Genomic DNA, 20604 nt, shown 5'->3' with positions numbered 1-20604 from the left:
GAGATCAAACGTGACCCAGTCTGTATCCTTGACTGTGATCAACCTTTATCAAGTTGGAGAGGCACAGGGGGAAACCCTTCCCCAACTGTTAACATTGATAAATGATGCCCCCAACTCCCATTTTTATCACATCAGTGCTATCAGAGGCATGAGTGTCAATGAAACATAATATAATATCTTGTTGCAGTTCAGCCGTAATCATAGTCACCAAGGAAAGAAACTTCCAAACGCTGATTTCTCAGCTCTTCCTTAAGTCATAAGGAATCCGTTCCATTTGTCCAGTGTGAATGTACTTCCTATGAGAAAGGCAAAGTCTTGTGGCTGATAAAAGGGACAAGTGTGTTCTCACACTCTAACTTGAACTCGACCCTAACTTATTTAAGCACTCAACTTTGGTCTGGAGTTCTAGAACTGTAATTTAAGTTCTATTTGTAAGTTCTAGAGATCTACAGGAGCAAACAATCCAAATTATCTGTGTGACCTTTTTAATACTAAAACAATAGTGGTTAGCAAACTAATTTACTACGCTTAGAAGCTGGTTATGATGAGGAGAAGCGAGACCACGTAACCGCAGCCATGACTGAGGCGGGTGTCAATCCGAAGGTCTACCCTCTCGCAGATGCCTGCCTCGCCAAGAAGCTACTGGACCTCATTCATCAGTCACGTAACTACAAGCGGCTTTGGAAAGAACCAGTGAGGCCACAAAGCCCTCAACAGGGGCATCTCTGGGTTCATTGTGATGGCTGCACACACTGAGCCCCTGGAGATTGTTCTGCACCTCCCGCTGCTGTGCGAAGACAAGAAGGTGCCCCACGTGTCTGTGCGCTCCAAGCAGGCCCTAGGGCGGGCTTGTGGGGTTTCCAGACCTGTCATTGCCTGTTCCGTCACCATCGAAGAAGGTTCACAGCTGGAGCAGCAGATCCAATCCATTCAGCAGATATGGAAAGGCTCTTAGTCTAAACCAGTGGCCTCCGCCACGCTCTCCCACTGACTCCTCCCCCCGGGTTGTGTATCACATTTTCTGTTAGCGTGTAGTATTTCCAGCTACTTTCTATTGTTATAAAATATAGTAGTACTAAAACATAAAAATAAAAAATAAAAAATAAAGCTGGTTATAATGAGCATTCTGAGAAGCTTTTAAATGATTTCATATTATCGAAGCCTGGAATCAAAGCTCTGAGTCTTGTGCAATCCTCCCTGAAATGTCAACGAATCCACACCAACAATTTCTTGTGTTTTTATGTTCTGCCAAGAAATAAGTCACAAGACTATGAATTTTCTATCGGCAGAAATAAAAGTTAAGCCTACTGCAGTATTGAAAAGTTCTTCTTGAGATTGCATTAAATCCAGACCAAAATCCTGTGTTTTTTTGTAGACACATCTGCACTAATTACAAATTTTATCGGGTGATATAGCGTGAGCTTACTGTATAACTGCATTTTTTTTAACTGTATCCCTTTCTGACAAATGTTTTTAGCAACGTCTAGAATGCGAAGTAAACACTTGAGCTGTATGACTTGGTTCTCCCTGAATCTCCCAGAAATTGAGATGAGATACTCAACAACATTTTAACAAATCGAGGTCTGCAACAGGAGCTCCAAAATATGAGTATTAATGCCACAGCGCCATGCCTCAGTTCTCCTTGATGCTGCAAAAATTTGTTACTTTACACACAGCAAGTCCATTTGCTACTAACAAACTAGTAGCAATGCTCTGTGCTATGAGCTTTTAGCAAGAAAAATGGACTTCATTAGAGCTATAACAAGTGTAGACAGAAATATGCAAACATTAGTGTCCTTGTCTAAGGGCTAAAAGTGTGACCTCTATTTCTCCTTAAACTTCAAGGGATCTGCTGCAGTTAGTTTCTGCCATTTTGCTTCCCGAGAGCAAAAGGGTATCTTTTGTTTTTATTTTTAGCCTCATGGCAGGGACATGGAAGGCACTAACATCCCTGGATAGCCAGCATTCGAAAAAGCATCCACATGTTGGCCCTCATCATTTGGAGCCAGCTTCAAAGCTCCAGAGCGTCTTCCAACTTTTGAAAAGCACACCAAGTTGTATTAAGTCTCCTTCAGAAAATTTGTTTTCAAAGTTTTGTAGCTTCTCAAATGAAGACATTAGCATATTTTCTTTGTCCAACAGCCCTAACTATGGCAACCCTTCAAAGAAGCTTCTAGACATTGCTGTCACTCACCAGGTAGACAGCACACGTGGAAGTGGTTGTTCATCCAGTTCTCAGGGAATCTCCAAAGAATTGACTCTAGCTGCTTCCCTGGAAATTGAATTACAAGAGCAAACATGCTTGGGGCAATAAAATGAAGGTATTGGCGTGCTTTCTACTTAGTCATCAGCCTAACAGACATCAGCTAAGACCCTGCAGTATTAGATTGTAAGCTCAGTTATCTCTCTCGCCACAGTAGCCTAAACACTTCCATGAATCCTTACTAGCTTCTACTATAAACAAACAGAATTACTGGTATAAAAAGTGATACATTCCATAAAGGTAATAAACAGGGGGGATGGGGTATGAGAGAGAAACATTTGGGGGATCAGGGAGGGGCTGGGAAATCTGGCTTGAGTCACTACAATGGAAAAAGCTTTACTCCAGCTTCTATATTCAATCCATTTCATTCAATGCAATTAAAGAGGAGACTAGGTCACCTTCAGGAAAGACCTCGCAACATTGTCACAAGTATATATTCCTTCCAGCCTTCTCCCAAAAGTCATGTAACCCTAACAAATGCACTAGGAAAGGAGACTGCCCAGATTCTGGGGTATTATAAGACACTGGCTTAGAACCAATGCTTATTCCTAAGGACTTGAAACATCTCTGTGATCCACAAATCAATGTGGGGCATTATAATGAAAGGCAAGCTGACCAGTGGAATTTTAGCTCAAGTCTAAGTCACAGGGGGCCCAGTAGGTCCGAAGCCCTTCCTCACAGTCATTTCTTCAATTCCCGAATGTGCAATTAGAACAATTCTCACATCGGCTCTCTGGCCCATAAGGTGAGAGCTACTATGGCAGGAAGGACTAAGCAGAGTCCCAGAAACATCCCCTCTCTGCTCGGATGGTAAACCCAAAGCGTGCTACATCCTGAGAGGAATTTGCAGAATTTGGTGCCTCTGACAGACTTGAAGGAAGAAGGACTAGTGATACCACTTTTTTCTTCTAACAGGTCTGTTTGTCCTGCCAGGAGGTAGCTAGATCTCGGAGAATGTCAGTTACTGTAGGCTTAAATGGGTGTTGGCTTCTATGGCAGCTGCTGCTCCACACGTGAAAACTTTCCTGGAGCAAATCCAAACAACTCACAGCATCTCGTGTGCAGTGCTCGACGTAGGTGGCAGATGCTTGGTTTTCTCCATGCCGGCTTCCAAGGACTGCCAGAGGCAATCCGCTTTGACTGGCGGAGCCAACAGCACACCTTCAAATTTGGCCAAAGGGTAGAAATATTGATAGTCTTGACATCCCACAAAAATCATGCTGGCCCACTGTACTGAAGACATTACGCAGATTGGACATGATGCCCAAGAAATACCTAGCAAGTACCTTCGCTGCCCTAGTAAGAAGACAAATGCAAACCAGAGGATGAGACATGAGTCCTGCGGTCAAAGCAGGTGTCGGGATGCCCTCTCCACAATGAAAACACATCATTGCCTTTTACCTCTTGCCACTGGGGGGAAAAAAAAAAGATAATAATGCTTAGCAAGTCTTTTTTTTTCTTTTAAGAAGGGAACATGTCACATTAAATGTGCTGTTCTGATCCAGCAGGCGTCTGGTTTTTAGTAGAGACCAGAGGCCAGGAGGGTGTCTGCAGCAGGCCCAAGCACCAGAGCAAGCTGCTCTGTCGCTTGCCTCTAATGACCCAGAAGATCCATCATGCATGAAGTTTCTATGGAAACTGACACTGTGGTATGAAGCCTGTGACAAGCTTCAATGGAGGAGTCATAGTGCAGAACCTTAAGGTTTATGAGCAAAACCTTGTCCTCATCCACAAATAAATATTCTCCTTTTGAGAAATGGCTTCTGGCTTTCTTCTGGGCCTGATAGGGACCAAATACCTAGCCATGGGATAGCATGTGGTTATGGTCCTGAGCGTCCCATCATGAACCGGTATTATCCAATACACTGAGTCATAACATCAAAGATGCACATTTCCAGGTAGAAATGGCACAGGTACTTGCATGAGCAAACATCTCAGACTCCCTTGACATTTGCTCCCATTCAGTCTGCTCTTAGAACCTTGTGCGGATTTGCTTGGGACTCATTGACTGAGAAGGGAAAAGGCTCTGCCCTTGTTTCAGCTGGATCTGTACAATATGTGCCCCTGAAATAGACTGCTGCTTACTATAACTCACTCAGGAGTGTCTCTGAAAAAAGTCAGGAAGAACACTGATCAGAACATGCATTGCCCTCTTTGGAGAGGTAGCCAGTGGCACAAGTCTACACTGGTTCACGGGGAAGGGCTGATGGCTTTGCGGTTGGACAGGGACTTAGAAAGAACAGGTTTGGAAAATTGGTGACAAGGCTGTCTGGTGACAAGACGTATATGGGTGAATCTCTGAGAATGAGCATGGGGTGTGGAGATATATGCATCCCATATGAATGCTAATTATAGGGCATCACTTCAGTGAAGGTTCTTAATAATTTGGTGAGAGTCAGCGACTACTTTCCCAGCCACCCAGCTCTTTCTCTATATGTGTATGTGCAAGAGGCTCTGGTGTTGGGGGTGGAGGCTGTCTTAGTGAGTCTGTGCTGCTATAACAAAATGCCATAGACTAGGCGACTTAAACAACAAAGATTCATTTCTCACAGTTCTGGAGCCTGGAAGTCTAAGATCAAAGAGCCAGAACATTCAAGATCTGGTGAGGGCCCTCTTTCAAATTAAAGATGGCCACCTTCTTGCCGTGACCTCATGGGGTGAAAAGACAGTGAGCTAGCTCTCTGGCCTCTTCTTCAAAAGACACTAATCTCATGCATGATGTCTCTCTGGCCTCTTCTTCAAAAGACACTAATCTCATTCATGACGTCTCCACCCTCATGACCTAATCGCCTCCCAAAGGCCCCATATAGCCCTCGAAATAGCACCACATTGTGGATTAGATTTCAACAAATGGATTGGGGGCAGGGGGCCACAAACATTCAATCCACAAATGGGGCTATGCCTGAACCCACTAACATGGGCTTCTCTCCACCAAGGCTGCTGTCACTGCCTAACCTGTCAATCATAGAGACCTGTCTTATGCCACCTTTTCCTGGGAAGGCCAAGCAGCTGCTTGGCCGCAGTTGATTATATTGTGAATTCATTGTTTAGGTTACAGAATATTCCGGGAGGACTCTAACTAAATTTGGGGAGTAATAGACATCACTCAGAGATGGATGCCATCCATAATTGACTCCCAGGAGGAGGTGCTCTTCAGATTTCGGGTTCTCCTCAAAGTGGGGAGGAGGCCAGAGTCACAGCAACTTTATTTACATGAAAGATCATTGCGTCTGCTTAGGAGGAAGCATAAAAAATGTTTTTGTTGTCATTCATCAGTTCAAATGTGTGTAGAAAGCTGTGTATGTGGCTACTGAGTACCCAAGAGGCAAATTGTAATATTACGCTTTTATCTTTTCCAAATCACACTTCATACTCTGCTCTGTGAGGCTAGGACTGGAACTCTGCAAACTAAATTTCAGCGGGCTCCGTTAGGTTCCACCAGAGGGACCGGGAGAAGGAGACTAGAAGGCTGGCGGAGGAGAAGGGCCACGCGCTGTCCCGCCCACGTTCCCCGCACGCCCCACGGAGCCCTGGCGTCAACCGCTCTGCTTCTGTCTTCTTTCCAAACGTCCAGAACCAGCCACGGTGGCCCCTCCTCAGAGAGCGAGCCCCGGTCCACAGAGACGCCCCTCCAAGTTCCTGTTTCCTGATGATCTCACCCCCTCCCCTTCCTCGCCGGGCCCTAGATGTCATAGCTGCTCCCTGCCGTTGTTTCTGCCCGGGTGTCACCTTAGTTCCTCCTTTGGGCCTTGTCACTTCTCCAACTCCTGGTTAGTTCTCTGTGGGGATTTTCTCTGTCGAAGCAACGAATATAGTTTCTGTTTTCCCACCTGGACCCTCACAGATACTGAACAAAATATATAAGCATGTGGCTAAAAGACCACGAGCACTATGCAAGGTGGAAGGGTTGCTTCGGTGTGGCGACCTCATGGGTGCTCTGTATCTTTCTCCAAATATTTCTAAAGTCCTGGTATGATCGGTTTCATAACTCTGAGCCCTTTACAGAGGACAGTGTGTACCCTGTGTACCAGGGCAAGCTGTCCGATGCGTAATTATAGGTAAGGAGGTCAATTTATGTAACTCACCGGTGGTAATGCCAGACGGGAGGGGACAGAAGGCAAGCACTAGGAGAAAAAGCAAATAGAATATTGAGAGATGCTATCGAATGGAGGAAAAAAATGTTTTCTGGTAACAGAAAAACGATCCCAGCACTGCGTTTTATTACATTAAACGCTCTCTCTCTCTCTCTCTTTTTCTTTCACTGCCATTTGGAAGTGGATGGAGGACGCAAGTAAACGGGTACTCCCAAGAGAAGCTGCGTTTCCAGAAGCTCTCTGCGAGGCAGCCTGCTGATCTGGCTTGACCCTTCGTGGGGGCAGGACTGCAAACATTAGCGCCCTCTGCTGGTCAGGACTCTGAAGATGCATGAGTGTTAAGGGCTGAATTGTGTCCTCTCCAAAATTCATGGGTTGAGGTCTTAACCGCAGTATCTCAGCTATGACCTTTAAAAAGGTCATTAAGATTAAATGAGGTCATTTGTGTGGGCCTTGATCCAATATGGCTGGTGTCCTTATGAGAAGAGGAGATTAGGACACAGACATACACACACAGAGAAAAGATGCTGTGAGGACACAGGGAGAAGATGGTCATCTACAAGGCAAAGAGAGAGAGGCCTCAGAAGAAACCTTGATACCTTGATATCAGGTATCTTGATATCAATACCAGAACTGTGAGAAAGTAAATATCTCTGATTTAAGCCCCTGAGCCTGTAGTATTTGTTATGGCAGCCCTGGCAAACTCATGTACTATATCTTTGATTATCATGGCCAGTGTACTCGATTTAACCCCAGTCCAGAAAAAAAAAAAATGCATGTTTTGTTATTGGACAGGGCTGCGGCCCCAAACTCTACCAAGTCTCCTGCTCTGGAGAATTGGGCTGGATAGTGAACTGCAAGGACTTGTCATCAGGTTGCCTCAAGTCCGAGGTGGACTGGCTTTCTATTCCAAGAATGAGCAACGTGAGGCAGTGTGGCAGAAGGCGCCCAGCTTTGGAGTCAGGCAGATCTGGTTTCAATCCCAACTGTGACACTTGTTGCATGAGAAAGCAAATCAATTCCTCACGGATTCCTTTCCTGTAAAATAATGATACTAATATTTACTCTACTGTTATGGACTGAATGTTTGTGTCTTCCCCCGACTTTATACATCAAAGTCATAACTTGCAGTGACATTCTGTTTGGAGACAAGGCCATTAAGGAAGTAATAAAGGTTAAATGAATTCATAAAGGCAGGGATCTGATCCGATAGAATTAGTGCCCGTGTAAGAAGAGACCCTAGAGACACCTCTCCCCCTCCAGCCCTCTGTCTCCCCTCCCCACCTCCCTCCAACGACGCACACTGAGGAAATGCCATGTGAAGACATAGCAAGGAAACAGCCGTCTAAAAGCCAGGCAGAGAATGCATACCAAAAACCAAACCAGCTGGACCTTGAACTTGGACTTCCAGCCTCCAGTACTGTGAGAAAATGAATTTGTTTTTTAGCCACTCAGTCTATGATATTTTGTTATGGCAGCCTAAGTTAACTAATACACCCATAGAGATACATTAAGGGGTTAAATAAGAGAACATCTAGCCATCTAACCCAATGTTAATAAATACTAGCAATGCTTATTAAAAATCTGAGATTAGCAGTTAGAAGTGAAAGGTGACTTTATTTTCTAATGGCCAGAGCTACTCAAAATCGAAGGGGATGCCTTGCAGATGTGACTACCAGCATTGAGAAGTTCAGGCATAGGCCAGAATACCTTTAGGGGGCATTGTCACAGAGATGATTCAAGCATTGAAAAATGGTTGGAGAACACGTCTTTTCAGCTTCTTTTCAATCCCAGGAGTTTTTGAAAGTTTGCACTGGGATTTTAAAGTCTTTCCGTGCAGACTTAATATTCATTTTCTCCAGATAATAGACACTCAAATCTATAAAGTGATGGTCAATGCCATAAAAAATTATCAGAAAAGATGTCTTTGTCGAGCTAGCCTCCTGTGTGTGTGTGTGTGTGTGTGTGTGTGTGCGTGCGCGCTTGTAGTTTTGAAAATTCCTGCTTTCCTATTTCTCTAATGTCGGTGTAGCAAATTTTTCACAGACTGCCTGTGTGGTGATGGTAAAATCACATACACATACACACAAGGAAAAAGGCCAATGAAACGGTTAATCTGTGACTTAACTACCTGCAACACACCAGGGCTGCCCTAACAAATCTCCCCCTTTTTGGCTTATCACAAAAACGTCTTCCCCACCTGAAGTTCTGCATGAGTGTTAAGGGTTGATTTTATTATTTAGCAACCGGGGGTCTTAGTCGAGCGGCCACATCTTAGCCCCAAACGTGTCTTGACATCTTCCTCCTGCAGGGAGACCACTGCCCAGCCGGCGCATGCCCATCACCCTGTCCTGGTGTGCGCCTGCAGGACATCCAACTTAGGCTCTCATTCTGGAATCCCCCTCACAGGACAAAGAATCATCACCGTGAGTCAGACTTACGTATTTTTCTCCGTGTGGCTTCCTCTCCTTTATAAAAGCCACAAACAGAACACTGTACTAAGCAGAACTCCATCGGTTTTAGTGCCTCTCGTATCTATAACCCGTTTGGAGTGGTGATTCCTTCGTACGTGACTTGAACACCTTTGAATTGTGTCAAAGATGGGCAACTGTGTGAGTCTGGCCGCTTTCAGCCCTAGATAATTGCACGGACCAAATCTGTTAGAACCTTGAGACTGAGAACCATGAATTGTGCTTGAAGCGCCCTCTGGTGGACAAAAAGAATGTTGCCTCTCGGTGTCTTCAAAACTGCTTTTAAAAAAAGTATTAAACTGCATTAAATCCATTTCATAAATAAATTTAATCAAGCCAAGCATATTGCCTTGTCTTCCAAAATTAATCAGTAAGTTTATTTAACATTATTTAAGCACAGGTACGGGATTAAAGACACCTTGGGTTTGACTCCCAGCAAAGCCACTTTCCAGATGTATAAACCCAGGCAAATTATTTAAACTCTCTATGCCTCGGCTTCCTACTCATCAAATATCTCATTTTATTGTTTATTGTTGTGATAATTAAATGGGTAAATATACCCAAAGTGCTTAGAACAGAGCCTAGCACTAAAATAAATGTTAATTCTTAATCTTAAAAGGTGCTGAGAAGTCAGGTGTCTGATTAAAAGTTACCTTATTCAGAAATCTTCTTTTGTTAACCAAGGGCCCTGCTTTGATCAGTCCCATAATGGCCAAATTCTCTACCTCTGAAACTGACACAAATAATATAAATAAATAATAGTAAGTGTCTGAGTAAGGCTATTGAGACAGCAGCATTCTTGAATCAAACAGATAAAAAGCCAACTATTTTTCAGGGAGTTATACTACCAAATGAACAGCCGGCCCAGACTAAAAGGGACTGTGACCGCTCAAGACTTAAGAAGATTCTTAGGCTGATTTGGGACCCAGGTGATGCAGCTCCTCAAACAACCTGCCCCCTGGGCTTCAGCTACTTGCCTTTCTTCCCAGACAAAATGGTCGCAGCAATGGTTCATGCTCATGAAACCCCAGCCACCGCCCCATTGATTCATCTTTTCTTCTCATATATTTTTTATTGAGACGTAATTCGCATACTATAAAATTCATCTATTCAAAGAGTACAATTTGGTGGGTTTTAGTATATTCACAAAGTTGAGTAACCATCACCACTAATTCCAGAACATTTTCATCATCCCAAAAAGAAACTTTGCACTCATTAGCGGTCACGCCCACCTTCTCCCCTCCCCACAGCCTCTTCTTCTCATATATTTTTTATTGAGACGTAATTCGCATACTATAAAATTCATCCATTCAAAGAGTACAATTTGGTGGGTTTTAGTATATTCACAAAGTTGAGTAACCATCACCACTAATTCCAGAACATTTTCATCACCCCAAAAAGAAACTTTGCACTCATTAGCAGTCACGCCCACCTTCTCCCTTCCTCACAGCCTTGGAGGGGTACTAATCTACTTTCTGTTTCTGTGAATTTGCCTCTCCTGGGCATCTCCTATAGATCGCACAATAACTGGCCGTTGTGTCTGGCTTCTTTTGCTCAGTGTAATGTTTTCAGTGTTCACCATGTTGTAGCGCATATCAGAACTTTGTTCTTTATACGTCTGAATAATACTCCATTGAATGGCTATGCCACATTTTGCTTATCCATTCAACAGTTGATGGACCTTTGGGTTGTTTCCACTTTGGAGCTAATATGAATGAGTAATGTGCATTCATGTATGTGTTTCTGTGTGGACATATGTTTTCAATTCCCGTGGGTATACATATACCTAGCAGTGGAATTGCTGGGCCTTATGGTACCTTTATGTTTAAGCTTTTGAGGAACCACCATACTGTTTTGCTTAGTAATTGCACCATTTTACATTCCCGACAACAGTGTATGAGGGCTCCAATTTCTCGACATCTTCACCAAAACTTGTTATTGTCTTTTTGTTTATAGCCATCTTGGTGACTGTACAGTAGTATCTTATTGTGGTTTTGATTTGCATTTCTCTGATGAATAATGATGTTGAGTATCTTTTAGTGCTTGTTGACCACTTTTAGATCTTCTTTAGAGACATGTCTATTCAAGTCCTTTGCCGATTTTTAAAAATTGAGTTATTTGTCTTTTTCTTGCCGAGTTTTTTAGAATAGAAATGTTGCACACTGCATGTTTGGGCACAGGAAGCCGGAAATAAGAGAGGACCAGGGACCAGTACCAGAAAAGTGGCAGCTGAATGTTTAATGAGCAAATGGTGGAACTGAGGCGTGGGGTCAGGGTCAGTGACTAGGTGTCAGCGTCAAAACACAAATGCGGTTGGTGGCATTAAGGCTCATACCTGAGCCATAAAAACCACAGTGGCCAAGGGTGAGTAGAGCAGAGCTTGGCTTCAGAAGTCCGTGGCCCCCTGTCCAAGCAAATTTGTCCAGCTGACACACCCTGATCTGAGTCTGTCTGCATCGGGAGGTAATTTGCATATGGTGTCAGTCAATAATCAGGAGAACAGAAACTGCTCTGGATGTTTAGAGTAGACTGGGGTTTCATGCAGTGAATTGGTTACGAATGTGTTGGCGGAACTGGAGAAATACAATAGGATAAGGGGGTGGGAATTCTCCAAAGACCGGACAGCTGCTACCTGAGCTGAAGCCACACTTACTCCTGCTATGGTTTTGAAACTCTGTCACTGTAGCTGCTAGTGACGCTGCCAGCGCCTACCATCACTTGATACTGCTTCTGTTTCCTGAGCCAGAAACAGAGAGAGGCTGCTCTCTATCTTGTGTTTTCTGGTTTCCCACAAGTGCCTTCCATTGACAGGCTTTCCCTGGAAAGCAGTTAACAAGGGAGTCTGCAAATGCAAATTTTGGACTTCCCGCCCCCAGTAAAACAGAGGAGAGACAGAGGGCAGCAGCGATGCTGAGCACCAGCAGACAGCATCTCACACACACGTTGTGCTCTTATTGTTCCAACTGGCTAGAAGACTAGGGAAAATATTGTTGTGATGGACACCTTGCAGAGAAATGTGGACAAAAGAGATGCCATTACATCTGTTCTCGCCTAGTCACATGAACTGATTTTGATCCATCCTGGAGCAAAGAGGGAAAGTAGCTGCAGAAGCTGTTTTCCTGAAAGTCCTTCTGAACACACGCCAGTAAGGCCCAAGTGATGGAGCATAACAAATCTGGAGGATCAGGTTTGTTGGACTGTGTGCCAGTGCTTAAATTCCTAGGAGCACGAGAAGCCTGTATGAACAGCCCATGTTAGCTATAAGGATACGAAGGGTCGGACCCTTGTAGGGATCTGAAGGGAATCAAGCTGCCAGATCATAAAAGTTAGGTCTGTGTCAGAGCAAACCAAAGCCACCTGCAAATCTAAATGTGCAAGGGAGCCAGGGAGGAGACTGGCGAACACGGGCAGAAAGAAGTGGACACAGAGATGTCTGATCACGAAAAGCAGGAAGGGGGCCGCCCACGAGCCATCTCATTTTCTCACCTCAGATTCCTATGAAAATGAGAGCTTTACAATCAAATTCTGTGGAGTGAGGGGTTCCCCGGAAGGGTGAGCTGTTGGCCTAGAGTGGGGTGCTAGTGAATTTCCCCTCTCTTCTCCACAGCGCTCCTTCCCACCACCCCCATCCAAACCAGGGGTGAGCGGCGGGAGACAAGCTCACCGAGATCACGCCCCTGACAGGAGAGACGGGGCTCTTTCCCACGCCTGCGCACCTGCAAAGCTGCAAGAATTCGCAGACCTTACGCCTGCTTGCCCCTCTGCCTGCACCAGAGCACAGCGAGAGAATTCCTGGGATGACCTGACACGCGTCCCTCTAAGTGTAAGAGATGCACGAGACATGGAGACGAGTGGGACCTGCTTCTCGCCTAGATCCTTCTGCCGCAGGAGGCTGGCTGGAGCAGTCCAGAGCTGCAGGATGATGGAGAGAGCAGCAGAGCACAGGACACGAGAGTTTTGTAATGCTCGGTAAACACCACAGAAGGTGGCCAGGCCGAAGCTGTCTTTGAGGTGCCCAGCCCAGGAGGGGGCCGGCTGACATGAGGGGAGGCAAACCCAGAGGCTGTGGGGTGCACTCCAGAGGAGAAGGGCTGGGGGAGAGTAGGATGCCAACCAGGTAGTGCACCCCTCCATGTCAGGAAACGGGGTGGAGTGTTTTTCCCACATCCCCAGCTCAGTCTCTGAAGAAGCCACACCTGAGAACCACAGAAGAGCCAGAATTTGAATGCCTGCCCCAGAGAAAGCCTGCCACTGTTGCAAGGTAGTGTTAGCCAGGAGCAAACTGTAGCAACTAAATCAAAAACACTTTTTAATCCTTTCCTCTAAGCTCTCTTCCCTCTATCCCTTACATCACGATCCTGAAAACAGCAGAGACAAAAGGAAATGAAGGAAGAAAGAGGAGAAATAGAGAAGTGACCATGCTTCTTCCCCCACCACGGGTCCTGTTGTGGACTGAATTGTGTCCCCGCCAAAACTCGTATGTCAAAGTTCTAACCCCCAAGACCTCAGAATGTGACTACATTTGGAGACTGGGACTTTAAAGAGATAATAAAGTTAAAAATGAAGTGATTACGGTGGGCCCTAAACCAATACGAGTCGAGTCCTTATAAGAAGAGATTAAGACACACACACACACACAGAGGGAAGACCCCGTGAAGACACAGGGAGAAAATGGCCTCCTATAAGCCAAGGAGAGAGGCCTCGGGAGAAACCTTGACACCTTGATCTTGGACTTCCAGCCTCCAGAATTTTGAGAAAATAAATTTCTGTTGTGTAACCCACTCGGTGTGTGGTACTTTGTTATGTCACCGGAGCAAACGAATTTAATCCCTGAACCACAGACCAGTCTCGAACTAGGAGGGAGGGTAAAACTGAGATGGATGTGGAGTTTGGGGTTGGTCCTTTTCATTGTGAAATGAGGGTGTAGCTAGCAAAATGAGACTCGTTTCTGTTACTGAAAGCAGCCTAAATGCTACAGGTGCTGCAAGAGATCCCGTCAAAGGGCAGGAAGCAGGTCGCAGAGCCCGTCTGACGCCTGTGACAGAGGACAGACAGCCCGTTCCTGTTTGCGCCCCGCGAGCTCAGCTGTTCAGTGAACCTGTTGCACTCAGAAGAGTGTAGTGTCTTTCTGTTGCCTCTTTCTCTTCCGAGTCTTTCTTCTCTAATTATATATTTTCAGAAATTCTTTGGCTCAATTTTTCTGATTCCCAGAATGCTTTCAAAGAGAAAGGAGTCTTTAAAATGGCCATAACTTTTAAGAGCTGAATGTTTTTATGTCATTTCTGAATTGTTAGTATTCACCCATCTGAGAGTAAACAGGACATCACATCTCCACAAATTTTTCGCCATCAATTTCCTATCGGAACACCTCTTCTGAGCTATTTAAAGCCCTAGTTTATTGGACTATGGGTTCAATTTACAGAGCCATTTCAGGTATAAAGGCATCTGTATAAATCTGGACAGCGGTATACTCTCAGCCATGAAAGAATGATGGTGCTAGCTCACTGGTGATCAATCTCAGTGACATTCCCTGGGTGAAATGTATCCTAGGTCACAGTACTTAAGGCTCTTCTATTATGAGTAACAGATTCTGGTTAACTTTTGAAAGGGGAGGGGGAGTTTATTGGGAAACATGGAATAATTCTCAAAATCAAAATAAGAATTAAGGAGCCAAACCTAAGGAAAGCTCAACCCCAGGAGCGCACGGAGCAGGAATTCCCTGAACTCGTCCATGTGTGCTACGTTACTGTGACTCGGCTCCAGGGACTTCCTGGTTGGAAGTCTACGTCATCAACATCAGAAAAAGGACGACAGGTAAAAACTAGGAGAGATGAGTAGACTTTGGTTATTAATAATGTATCAGTCTTGGTTCATTAAATGTAACAAATGTACAATAATTGTGTACGATGTTGATGTTAGGGAACACTAGGTGTGGGGTGTATGGGAAGACTCTGTACTAAGGTCACAGGACAGCCACAGGAAACACCAGAACAGGCTGCCACGGACCACGAAGAGCCCAAATCCTGTTGTGTCTGGTTGGCTCAATGACAACAGTGCTGTAAACCATTAGAACATGGGCCGCCTGTAACAGAAAGACCATCTTACCATAATGAGACTTTGGCCCCTAGTAATCAACTTTTTTAGTGACTCTTGTTAAATCTACACACCCACTTTATATTAATACGTAACTCTCCAAGTCATCCATTGCTCTCCTCATACACAGAATACAGCCCGTATTGCTATGTAGCTGGCCGGGTGCTTGTTTAGGAGTGGGTTTTCACTGACCTTGATGTTGCATTCTGTTCTCTTTTCATGCTGTTTCAAGGACTTAGAAACTTGCTCTTGCACAGCTTGTACACGGCTGCCACCTAATGGGAAAACTGTGTAACTGCCCGAACCAAGTTTTTAACTCTTCATTCCAAACTCTCAACAAATATTTTGTCAGCAAAGGCTGAGGTCTTAGGCCTGTCATCCAGGAGGAAAAGGGCATGGTGAGAGCAGATAGGACCCCACAGTAAACTGGAATTAAACATTTAAAGGCAAGCAAGTGAAAGACCACTCATCTAAGTAAGAACCTGAATGACAGGATGCCAATTCTGGAATGGGTGGGGTGTGAAGAAGATGGAGAACTGGAAATGAGGGAGAGGACGAGCAGGAAGAATTCCAACGGCGTAATCCTTTGTGAACATTATAACATTTCAACAAGTAGCACCATATAAGATATGCAAATGATTCACTAAGAACTGATAGAAACTTCTTGGAGAAGGAACAGCCAGACCAGAGAGAGAGAACACTTGGTCGCCTTGGTCTTAAGACAGTTTACATAAAAAGCTCACGTTCAAGGATCAGATCAGTGCCTTTGGAGTTGAACTGGGCCTGAGATATACAGAGAACGGGCCTCTGAAAAACCACTCTGCAGTAGCCGATTTCTCTATTTTTTTCTTTCTTCTATTTTCATGTTTTAAGACTCAATTCTTTGTGAAATCTCTCCCATTCCCTCAATTAGCTGCAACCTCCTGCTTGTGTGTCTTGTGGGTTATAGTTCCATCACAACCCTAACCACAATTATTTGTGCCCCTCTGTGGTGAGACCTCATTTGATCCATTTTCTATTGTCTTAAACATGCCCCAAACACCTGGGTTTAGTGGGGATCCACGAACCGTTCACTAGAGGGAGAATCATGGAGGTGTGTAAGTATAATCCATATCACACTGCCCTTTCCTCTCTGCCATGTAAGCCCCCAGCGAAGGGAATTTATAGGTGAACACTGAAGACAACTGTGTTCAGAGCGAAGGCCATAACCAAGAGATCTCTGAGATGCAGCCAGAATCCACAGAGTCTGTCATACGTAACTGTACCACTTTGAGAATCAATTCCACATTATTCTTAAGATAAAAGTGGTAAGATTATCATCAAGTGGAGAGACACCTGGGCCTTGCAAGTAATCTTGTAATTAATCCGAGGGTGGCGACATAATAGCATTCTCCATCCCACTTGTTTCTATCACCCCGAATTTCCTTTGAGGAACTACCTCTTCCCTAGTGTGGCAGAGACGACCTCTCTTGCTGTCCTGCGTCACCTCTCATAGCATAAGTCCAGAGCATTTTTTTTTTTTTTTTTTTGCCTAAAGTTCCCCTTCACACCAGGCATGAGAATAGGATGAAACAAAGAAAGTGAAGGGGACAGGCATGTTTGGATAACAATAAGGAGACTAGTGTGAAGCAGATTTCATTTAGATAACATAAAGAATTTAGTGAAAGAAAACCTAAGAAATACAAAGTTGAAATCGGCAGACTAGGCCTAAGGAGGAGAAACCATTTTTATAACCAAAGCAGCTCATTAGATCTACTGATGCATCAGCCAACCTCAGTACCGGGTCCCCACCCGATGGGGTCTGGCACATGATGTGGACTGCCAGGGAGCCACTGCTCGGGAGGCCCTTCACCGTGATGGGCTGTCCCCGTCCTCTGGAGCTGGTGCTCTGGATGCAGACAGATGCAGGGGCTGCTGGCTGACAGGGTTGCTACGGTGGGAGGTCAAAGCTGAGGTTTGTTCGACAGGTAAAACGGGAGGGCACGGGTTCAAGAAAATAGAAAGAACTAGTAAGAGAGCTAAAGTGCCTGCCATGGGGTCCTAGTAAGATGCTAGGGGGAGGCTAATAGCTGGACAACAACCGAGTCACAAGATTGAAGGTGCAGGGTGTCAAATAGTGGGTGTCGTGGGAGGGCCGGTCAGATAGGAAAGCTGGTCAGACTGGACGATAAAACTGAGAGCCCATCTCCCTACAGGTCGGCGGGACGCCCAGTCTGTCCCAGCAGGTGGCTAGCCCTTCTCGGACAACGCGGTCCTTGACTACATTCTGGGTTCTGTCCTCTCTTAGTATGTAAGAAAAGATAAAAGATGCATGTCTCCAGCAGAGGGAATGCAACCCCACGAATGAGTTGACCTCTGGTAATAGGCTTACTGTGAACTCGGAGACCTCTTGAATTGCTGAGGGTGAAAATGGTGAACCTTTGGAGTGATAGGAAAAATCAAGGGAAATAACAATCAGAAATGGAAAGTCCACTGTATATCGAGTCTTCTCTAAGGACGGACGGACCCTGAAGAGCTGTGAACAGCAAAACAATAAGTTCTCCCCTCCTGCCTTCTTCTTGTCCGGGTTCCACACTTGGACCCTATTAAGGGTCCCCGGAGTCACAAGATAAAGCTGGAAAGAGCTGGTCCTGGGCACGGTCATTGCTGCCAAAGCTCATCACATAATCTCAATGTAATAAACTATATGAACTGTGAATCTTTACATAGCATAGTGTCTGGTCTTCAACCCCCCAAGTGTTCCTTCCACAGGCCCCTCACATCATGTTCAGTCCTGTGAGGAGGCTACGCTCCTCACTGCTAGGGGTGACACCTGACTCCCCTTCCTCACATCAAATCTTCATAAAATGACAACATATCCGAGTCCCTTTGCTCCTTTCCAAGCTATTTTCAATAGGCATCATTTTATTCACTCTTGCAAGATTCTTATAAAAATTATGCGTAATTTACGTATATACTCATTTGTAATTTTTCATCGAATCAACACCATTTCCCGAAATCTTGTATATAAAACTTAATGTGTTTAAATTATTAGTTTTCCTTTGCATTTTGTTTTTCTCTAAACCATTTTTCTCTTACATCTGTTTTATAGGTCTCTCATTTCTTCTTACCTAGAGTCCATATATCCCCAAATTTGTGTTGGCTTCATGAGATCACTGTATTCTCTTCTGCAAAGCTCATTTGTCCACAATCTTCTGCCATGTGTCTGCCTACCTACCTGCACAGCCGTATTCTCTGCCACTTCCCATCTCTCTCTCTCTTCCCCACACCTTCTAGGTGGGAGCTTCCTCATAGTAGAATAACAACGATCAAACACATGGCCACCGGCCCCACTGAACAGGTTCAAAGCCTAGTTCTGAGCAAGGTGCTTAACTCTGCGCTTCTGTCTTATTTGTACAACAGCAAAATAATGGCACCGCTTTCTGGATTGCTGCAAAGATTGAATTAATACGTGACACACCCTTAGAGCGATGCCAGCACTTACTAATGTTAGCTATTATCGGTGACCTTGACCAATGCACTTTAACAATTGACACCATCTCTGATGTCTCGGAGTTCTGTGATCTCTGCAGTCAACTAAAGACCTTTGCAGACATCAGTCTTCTATTTCTATTTCATGAGAGACACTCGGGACAGTATTTCCATCGTTCCTTTGCAGTCCTCTGCTCTGCGCCATATGGCTTCTTGCCCTTTTCGATCTGGACCTAAGCCGAGAGTAAGGCTGAGTAATGACATCTCTACCTTGCAGATAATACATAAAGCCCATAGAAGATCAACAACTTTCCGAAAGACACATGCCTAATCTCAGTAGCACCATCAAAACTTATCTCCACACCTGTCGATGGGAAAGGAAAAATCTGCCTCTTCTTAGAGTAACCGTACTACAGAAATTTACCAGAGAATCTAACTTTCAACTCATAGCAATATGAGACTAAAACACTTCCTAAAGGATATGTATTCCACTTTCTCCAGATGCTCAAAAATCTTTGGATTAAATCACACCACCAGAGTTATGTATCTGGCCCTGTTGTTTAGCCACGTGGCACTCATGGGACTCCTCCGTCATTAGAGGACCTGCCCTCTGGCCATTCTCCTCCCTGCTCGGTTGGACCCGAGCCCACTGCCAGTGCCTACACGGGCCTCCCTGTTGGGTCACCCTAGGGGGTAGAATTCACAGCTGGTGTGGACGGCCCTCAGAGTGTCTACATGCTAGGAGCTGGGCAACACGTGCCAAGGTGTCCACGGGCGTGAGGCCCATCTTGGGGTGGGATGAGGCCAAGGTGGTAGGAGGAGGATGGGCTGTGGACCTGGGATTTCTAACTCTTGTCGTAGGTCTTATAAATGTTAGCATGAACTTTGTGCTCCTGCCCATATCGCCTGCTCCCCGCCCCCCGCCCCCCACACGCTGGACAGATTCGATTTTCCTGCATCACGGTGCTCTGCCATTGTCATAGTGAAGGCCGTGTAAGAGCCAGCTGTAGACACACAACTCTTGATTACTGGGGGTCCCCACATTTGCCCATGGGACTGAGGGCCAGGAATCTCTGAATTTCTTCTCAAGTACAAATTTAGCTTCTGATCACTATAGTATACAGTCACCTGGCCCCGTCTCCTATTTTGTGGCTGTCACTAGAACGCTCAGAGCTCCCTCAGAACTTGCCACTCTATGGCAGGTGGGTTGCACTAACCCCAGTCAGGCCTTATCTTGTTTTTCCTACTGTTATTTTCCCTTCACTCAAACACTCTGTTTACGACAGCTTGGTATAGTGTGTATGTTTTTGTAAATCACCTCATATCCTATTTGGATAGGGCTGGACAGAAAGAAAGGGAAAAAAAAAAGATTTCATCAACCGTACGATGGGCCCGGGGAGGCCCCGCACACACCCTCTTCACTCTGTTCGCAGAACCAGCAACGCCAGCGCCAGGGAGCCATGGGGACCGAGCGCCTGGCCTGTCCTCGTGCCTGACATGCGCTCGTGGCACTTGCTTGGGGTGGAAGAACATGTGCTTTGTGTCCCAGTTTCCTACAAGCTCCTGGACAGAGGTCGGGATCCTACTCAACACACATTAGTCTCCCATCTTCCATACCCCCATAGAGCTTGAGAATTTTCCAGGGGAATAAGCCATAAGGACGCAGAAAGCCCAGGGGTCACCCACACTAGCCTATATGGCCCCACCCAGTTCAACACCCGATTCGGTTCACAGCTCGCTTCTGGAGCCCTCGTAGCCTAAGATACAGTCTATGAATTTCTGACACTTAGCTCAGCCATGCCAAGCTCTGTCAGGGTTCAGATCTCAGTGGTCTGGACATAACAACCCGGGCATGCAGGAAAAACTTTTGAAGCAGGACAGTCCCCAAAACGAGGCCGAAGACGCCCGCGAATGCTTCAGGAAGGGAGGCTTTGCTGGAAGGCCGGGCCAAGCAGCTGCCTCCTTGAACATCTGCACACAGACACAGCCCTGAAACAACCACATTTTGCTTTATTAGGTGTTCCATGGTAATATAACACAGAGTTCTTAAGGAATAATAAACACGAGACTTGTTTTTTTACCATAATTATTTTGCCATTAAGACAGTGGTTACAAAAAAAAAAAAAAAAAAAAGTACTCTTCTGGCTACACACATTATCAGCTTTAGCACTGAAAGTTCCTCCATTCATGGGTCACAATCACAATTCCAAGG

The 20604-nt window shown here is 45.2% G+C and overlaps 1 pseudogene; it reads left to right on the top strand.

Annotated features, from left to right (window-relative positions):
• The first annotated feature begins 576 nt into the window (after nt 1-576).
• On the top strand, nt 577-960 carry LOC102883999 (annotated as a pseudogene).
• The last annotated feature ends 19644 nt before the right edge of the window (nt 961-20604 follow it).

The sequence above is a fragment of the Pteropus alecto genome, unplaced genomic scaffold, assembly GCF_000325575.1.
Source record: "Pteropus alecto unplaced genomic scaffold, ASM32557v1 scaffold166, whole genome shotgun sequence".
Lineage (NCBI taxonomy): Eukaryota > Metazoa > Chordata > Mammalia > Chiroptera > Pteropodidae > Pteropus > Pteropus alecto.
This window is presented reverse-complemented; position numbering and strand designations above follow the sequence as displayed.